This window comes from Podarcis bocagei (genome assembly GCF_964188305.1).
Source record: "Podarcis bocagei genome assembly, chromosome: 2".
In the NCBI taxonomy this organism is placed as follows: domain Eukaryota; kingdom Metazoa; phylum Chordata; class Lepidosauria; order Squamata; family Lacertidae; genus Podarcis; species Podarcis bocagei.
The window spans coordinates 20521452-20529476 of NC_138126.1; the positions used below are offsets into that span (position 1 = coordinate 20521452).

Genomic DNA, 8025 nt, shown 5'->3' on the forward strand with positions numbered 1-8025 from the left:
GCTTGTTGTTTTGCTTTGGTTTTTGGCAGCCTTCCTGTTTTCACGATAGGACTTGTGCAGCGCCTGTTTACGAAAGTGTGCCATTGCATATGTGCAGAGTGCCGTATCGCCCCCCCCACTCCAAATAAGTGAATGGGTGAATACTGCATTTCTGGGCGCAGGGTTGGGGGGAAGGATTTGCTCCATAATTATTGTATATTATTTTCATGAATCATCTTTATACAGTATAAGTGATTGAATGACTCCTCACCCCCACCCCGCTTCAAAAAAACGTGACCGAGAGAATGTCATTTGTTAGCCTCCATATAGCTCAGTGTGGGGCTGATAACACCAAGGTTGTAGGTTTCATCTTCCTGCATTGCAGGGGGGTTGGACTAGATGACCCCCAGTGTTCCTCCCAACTCTACAATTCTATAATAATAATAATAATAATTTGCACGCGCCCCCTCCCTTTTCCTTTACACCCAGGTGCTTAGAGGCTCACCAAGCCGGCAAATGATTTCAGACATCTAACGAAGTGGATTGTTGCCAGTGAACCTGACCAACCTGACCATTCACACATCTCTCAGATTCTGCTTCGGTTTCACGCTGGGAGTGATTTGCAACAGCACATCGCTGACACCTAGTGGCGGATGGTGCAAAATCGGCGCCAAAGACGCGAGAACAGATGTTAAAACAGCTCAAAGCAGGCGCCTACCAAGAGGTCAACATGACTCACCCAGCTCAGGTCCTCCCAGCGCTGCCCCCCCCCCCCCGCTGCTTAAGTTATGGTCCCTCGTGGCCCGTCACCACACCATGGAGGTGCCCCATAGTCAATCTGGCAGCAAGAGATGGGAGTCAGACAGGCCCCCAAGGACAGCAGAGGAACCTGCTGGCATTGTAGTCAGAAACTCCCAGCTCAGGGTATTGGCCCTTCACTTTTCTGCTGCTTCTGGGGGTGCTTTCAGTGCTGTCAGAACGTTTATACTTTCTTTGGTTCATAAAATGTATAAACCACACGATTGCAAAAAAACCCCCAAAAACCACCACCCTCAAAGCATTTACAAAAAAAGAGTTCTTTTTGGCAAGCCCACATGCTTCAGGTTACAGACTCCGCTAACCCAGAAATAGTACCTCGGGTTAAGAATTTTGCTTCAGGATGAGAACAGAAATCGTGCTCCGACAGCACAGCGGCAGCGGGAGGCCCCATTAGCTAAAGTGGTGCTTCAGGTTAAGAACAGTTTCAGGTTAAGAACGGACCTCCGGAACCAATTAAGTACTTAACCCGAGGTACCACTGTATTGGAGTATGCGGAAATAACAAGGCTAACTGGAAGAATCCGACTGCAGGACGATGAGAACTTCCAAAAAGAATGGTCCAAATTTATGGTATACTTAGAGAAAACTGTACATAAAGAAAGACACTCACGGGGCTGAAATAAAACTCATAACGTTTATTGTAAACAGTTGGTTAGACCACAAGATCTAATACTGTAATATAATAAGGAATGTATATCTAAAGTATAAAACAAAAATTTATTAAGGAATTGTAGACATTTATAGAATGTATATATTAAGTAGTGGGTTGACAAAGCAGACGGCACAGAGATTTCTCCAAGTGGCTCTTTATAAAGAAGCTGGAATTGAACTGAACAGCAAACATCTCAGCCGGCCTGCTTTTATAGGCAGCTGCTGTCAACACTGTAACAACAACACTCCAGGGTTTCCCACCTAAATTAACTGATGTGGACCTGATTGAAAACTATATACACAATACCCCCTGGTGGCCAGGGTGAGAATTTCAATACATAACAGTATATATAGTAATCACGCTTAAGCAAGAGCAATGTAGAGAAGCCAGAAGAGGGGTGGTGGGAAGTTAATTCGGATAAGATATAGATTTAAAGGAGAATAATATTGTTAAGCTGATTTGTGTTTAAGATATTTGGAAAAAATTAATAAAAATTAGGGGGACGGGGGACAAACAGCCAAGTACCAAGTGGAAGCACATGAACCAAACACGGCAGAGATAATGGGCTGTATCTAACCAAGTTTCATTCCGAGTAACCCCAATGGAATCAATCAGCCCAAGTTTGCCATGTCCAACAAGTTCAATGAATAGGATTAGCATTGGGTACCACTCAAATCCTTGCCTTATAGGATCCCACTGCATGGACACAGCAACCAGCTGTTATTTGGGAAACATTTGAACCCCGCAACTGAAGTATTTCCCCCTCCATATTCTTCTGATTATTATTAATCACTGATTTATTTATTTTTTACAAAAATATATTTCAGGATATCCATTATACAAACATATAAAAATAGATTTTGAGACTGTTGGGAATCAAGCCTTTATCAGGAGAAACTGGCCACTCTCCAGGCACCCGGCTTGATCTCCTGTTGACCTCCCTGTCTGCATTCCCAGCAGGATACAGGCTAGGTCGCGATAGGCGATCCTCCTCAGCGTCTGTTTTCCACGGAACAGTCCCAACATTCCCATTATGTTTTGCTTTCAAGCTACCAGCAGCTCGCGGGTGCATTGCTTCTATATTGTAACAGAGACCTGTAAAGGTCCCAGTTGTGGACAACTCTGGGGTTGCAGCGCTCATCTCGCTTTATTGGCCGAGGGAGCTGGCGTACATGACTAAGCCACTTCTGGTGAACAAGAGCAGCACACAGAAACGCCGTTTACCTTCCCGCTGGAGTGGTACCTATTTATCTACTTGCACTTTGACGTGCTTTCGAACTGCTAGGTTGGCAGGAGCAGGGACCGAGCAATGGGAGCTCACCCCGTCACAGGGATTTGAACCGCTTACCTTCTGATCAGCAAGTCCTAGGCTCTGTGGTTTAACCCACAGCGCCTCCTGCGTTCAGTAGCTTAGGGCCTCATCAAACCTAAATCCAGCCCTGCTACTAGCAAATGAACACTAGCTCAGCCTTGCTTCTTCTCATCGTGCTTTTGTTAAAAATGCTTCCTTTCAAAGCAAGCACACAAAAGCTTATACCAAGAACAAACTTAGTTGGTCTCCAAGGTGCTACTGGACAATTTGTTTACTTTTATGGATATATTTTGACTGCATCAGACCAACACGGCTACCTACCTGATTCTAAAACTTAATAATGTACATCCAGTTTTTTCCCCCCTTTAACTTTTTGGGGGGCTCCCAAGAGAGTGGGGCACTAAGCTGTAGCTTGTTTAGCTTATACGTAAATCTGGCACTGGATATGATGAACCCAGGTGAGGAGGAAGATCTCCTTCCCTTTCTAGCATCCTGCATCCCCCCTCTATCCTGAAAGCAAGCAGCTGAATCGCACAGGCCAAGCTTATAAAAAGGACGATGATGGAATAGACGTCATAGAAATGGACTGGTTAAAAGGAATAGCTTTTCAGCTTTAACTGGCTAGAAAGCAGGTTAATTTTAAAATTGGGAAACCTGGCTCTCCCAGAGGTTTCCCTGGCTTGTGGGAAGAAACCCTACCTATGATTAACACCGGATACAACTCAAGTCTTTCAAAAGTAAGGCACTTATTTTTTAGGACAGTGTTAAGAAATTGGTAGCTGTTGTACAGAGTGCAGTCGATGAAGCTTTCGTGCTGGGAAGACTCTGAGCTCTCTTCAAGCTGGGAGATGAGGTGTTCTGCATATCCACTCTCTTTCGGATGTACACCATGAAGAACTGGCGTTTCTGTCATTTAAGTAAGCGCACAGGCCATCTGCTCCAATTTTAAACCTGCAACATTTATTATTATTATTATTATTATTATTATTATTATTATTATTATTATTCATTAAATTTATATACGGCCCTTCATCCAAATAACACAGCACAGTTCACAGCATAAAAATGCAAAATAAGCATTCAAAATAGCTAATGAAATGGAAACAAATACAACCCCCCCATTATTAATGTTAATCTCCCAAAGGCTTGTTGAAGAGAACTGTTTTCATCTGGTGCCTAGAGATATGTAATGATAGTGCCAGCGAGCCTCCCTGGGGACAGCATTCCACAAATGTGGACACCGTAGAGATGGAGTCCATGTTTATTATTCCTTATTTAGAAAACATCTTAATCACTTCATATTCCAAAGAGCAACCAAGCGAGGTATAAATATGCAATTTATTAAGGACCGGTTAGAAATGTGTTAAAACATCATTATACTGCTCCAAAATTAACAGTGACCAAGTCAGGATTACCCTCCTGGGAAGAAATGGTGGGATAAAAATGTCTTAAATAGGTACCAAAACTCCAAAACAGTCAATGGGAGAAGAAGCATCTCTGCCTCACCCAAGCCCCTTGCAGCACAGTGGATCATGCGACAGAGGTTTCGTTTCCAATTCCTTTAAAAAGAGACACAACTTTTCTCTCTGTGTGTGTTTAATATTTAACAGAAATCTCTAATCACACAACCGCCTCAAGATCATCTGAAACTTGAATCAAATCGATACCTTACCATGAGTTGAAATCTGAGCCATTTGCCCATTTCCAGGGCTGTCCTTCCTCCCTCCTTAGCCCAATCCAATAATCAGTTGCTTCCTTCTTGTTCAGTAGAAATTTCTGCAGTTTTTTTTTCGGGGGGGGGGGGGGAGAGAAAGTAACTCAGTATATGACAGACCTTTTTCAGAGGACATTATTCTCAAAAAGAAGAACCTCAGAAATTCTACACACTTGGTAGGGATTTTCTTCAAATACACTAACATGTTTAAACATTTGCCACAGCAGTTGATAAAAACAGTACAGTGGTACCACAGAAGTCGAACAGAATTCATTCCAGAAGTCCTGCATCCAATCGGAAGCATTGGAGGCCGCGTTGGAAGTTTGGATTCCAAAGAATGTTTGTAAACTGGAACACTCACTTCCAGTTTTGCGATGTTCAGTAACCAAAATATTCAACTTGCAAGGTGTTTGACTTCCGAGGTACGACTGTAATACGAAAACTATCTGCAAAAACTAACAGTCTTTTTTTATTTTATTCTTAGTCTTCAAGGCTAATTTATTCATTAGAGTTTTTTTTGTAGCTGCCATTCCCTGCTCTCTGCTTCATATCCTGAAATGATGCTGGGCCCAGGGCATTGTGGGGGATACAAAATGGCTGCCAGAATGCTCCTACAGTTGCTTCCGTTGCCATGGCAACAAAAACAAAAACCTTTAGGCGACGGTGGGAGGAGGAGAAAGAAGCTGTGGCCCTGCAACTGCTAATGGCGAGCCCCATGTCCAAGGAAACTGTTGGGAGAATTTATCGTCCCTTCAGACAAATCTGGCAAGATGGCTGCCAAAGTAACTGTGGCCAGAGGGCCATTTATGCAGAGAAGCTGGAACACTGAGCACCATCTGGTGGAAAGGCAGGACATGAATTAGAAACAACCAAGCAAAATATGCTATGGGCTCATATAGCACTTGCCATTACACGGTGGACTGTGTTTTACAGCCAAAGGCATTTCTAAACTCTCATCCAAGGGAGCCTCACAGAAAATATATTACAGTACAGTAGTCCAGTCTGAAGCTACAAAAGCAGGATGGTTCACTTAAAATGTTTTTATACCACTTTTTAGTCATAAAAGAGAAATGTCTAAGTGATTCACACAATATCTAGTAAAAAGCAGTAATCAACAAAGTAACAAAGAATCAGCACTCTACGGGTAGTGCCTGACTGAATGCCGCAAGGACTGAATGCCATACAGTAGGCACCAACACAGAGAAGGCCCTGCTCTGCACGTCCACCAGATGGAGCTCTGTAGGTCATGGTACAGTCAGGAGGGTCTCATCCACAACCCAGCTGAGGTGTAGATCTAGGAGGTGCACCAAACTGAGTTGACAAAACATCCCTGGTCGATACAGCAAACTAAAGTTTCTCTCCCTTGAGAGGGAATCTCTAAAGTGCAAGCAGACAGGTGTTATCTACTGATCTTAGCTAAGCCCTAGAGCACTAACTTCAAAGATTGAAGTAAGGGCCAATGGAATACTATCTCTGACACTGCAGGGAGAACCTAGCCACTCTCCTCCACGAATTTCTCTAATTTAATCCTCTTTCAATGCCATCCAAGTTAATGATGGCCATCAATTCCTGCTGATGGAAAAGAGCCCCTGTCAGTGTTAAGATCAGAGGTGAGATAGGCTTATCTGTGCTATCCATAAAATGTAATGGGATGACTAGCAACTGGGACAGAAGCACTGAGCTTGATTGGGAGCTGTGGTGGACAGGAGGCTCCCCGCTGCTGATTTAACTGGTAAATGACAATACAGCCTTGGTCTAAATGCTACTTGCTTATAATGAAGTCCACAGGGCAGACTGGAAAGGCTCTCACCATTTCACTTGGAGTATCGATTGCCGTCAGGGAGCCACCATAAGAAGAACAGTTGCTCTGACTGGAGGTCCAGTTTGCCTCAGCAGTTGAAAAATAGTAGCACCAGGCTTCATGCACGACCCAGCCCTGAGGGCAGGCGGGGACACAGGAAGGGTACGGATGTGATGGTGTGGGTTTTGACAGAAGCCAGCCCTGAGGGCAGGGGTTGTGACCTGAAGGGCACTGATCCATTGATGAGCGTGTCAACCAGATAACTGAAAGAAAGAAAGTAATTTAAGAGCAGCTAACCTAACTGCACAGCTACTGCTCTGGAAATAGAGGGGGCTATAACCCAAACTCCACTTAGCTTGGCAGTTAGCCCCACTGAATTCAATAGGGCTTACTTCTGAGTAGACAAGGTGAAGATTGTTGCTCTACTTAGGCTGCAATCCCACAACCATTGACCTGGGAGTTACAGCCCAGTGGGACTTGCTTCTGAGCAGATAACATACTGATTTGTAATTCCATAGATTAAATTTGCAAATCTTTGCATAGGAATAAGAACAATAGCTCTGAAGAAAGTGATTGAAAACAAAGGCCTATTACTTTAACATTAAGAGGGGAAACAGCTGTGGCTGCTAGCACTGCGGCATAGTCCATTTATTCATCGCTGTGGTGGGAGGTGCACCTACCCATCTCCTGCTTTTCCTGACTGGTGCCATTCCTAACACAGTTTAACTCCTTACTGCGGAGATGGGGCCAAATACAACCCTCCAATCCTCAAATATTTGGTCGTTGGGACTCAGGCCACCCCCCTCACCTGCCCTGCTGCATGCCTAGGTTTGACCCAGCTATGATGCGTTCTTGAATTATGACTTTTGACATGTGAGTGCAGAAGTCTCTGGGCGGAATTTAAACTAGCATAAAGGAAATTGTTCAATTGGGCAAGCAAAAACGTGTGTGTTTCCAAGCTATTTCTCCCTTTCACCTCCCCACAGTCTGTTCTGAGGGTTCTCCTGACACACACCCCAAGCTGTTTAGGGGGGCCAGGCAGGAAGAAAGCTTGTTCCACTAGAGGGACTTATGCTGGCTCCAGCTAATGCAACTACAGCGATACCTCGAGTTACAAACGCTTTAGGGTACAAACTCCGCTAACCTGGAAGAGTTACGTTGGGTTGAGAATTTGCCCCAGGATGAGAATGGAAATCATGTGCTGGCAGCGCAGCAGCAGCAAGAGGCCCCATTAGCGAAAACACCCCTCTAGTTAAGAACAGTTTCAGGTTAAAAACGGACCTCCGGAACGAATTAAGTTCGTAACTAGAGGTACCATTGAATTAATTAAACCCAGCCTCTTGTCTTTTGCTTGACTAGAATATACCGTATTTTTCGCACTATAGGACGCACTTTTTCCCCTCCAAAAATGAAGGGGAAATGTGTGTGCGTCCTATGGTGCGAATGCAGGCTTTCTCTGAAGCCTGGAGAGCGAGAGGGGTCGGTGCGCACCGACCCCTCTCGCTCTCCAGGCTTCAGGAGAGCCCCACCGCCAGCCCCACAAGCTCGGGGGACAGCGGGAGAGGCGCAGCGCGCCCTTCCCGCTGTCCCCCGACTTGGTTAGAAGGCTGGCGGGGGGGGCCTGCTCCTCCCCGTCGCCAGCCCCGCAAACTCGGGAGACAGCGGGAGAGGCGCAGCGCGCCATTCCCGCTGTCCCCCGACTTGGTTAGAAGGCTGGCGGGGGTGGGGGAGCCTGCTCCTCCCCGTCGC

At 45.2% G+C, this 8025-nt stretch overlaps 1 long non-coding RNA gene across 1 annotated transcript; it reads right to left on the minus strand.

Moving 5' to 3' along the window:
* Window positions 1–3487: 3487 nt before the first annotated feature.
* Window positions 3488–6731, minus strand: LOC308581271. Its single transcript, XR_014004912.1, has 3 exons — window positions 6286–6731; window positions 4434–4537; window positions 3488–3712 (listed from the first exon to the last, which is right to left on the minus strand). It is a non-coding gene; the product is annotated as an uncharacterized lncRNA (long non-coding RNA).
* Window positions 6732–8025: the final 1294 nt, after the last annotated feature.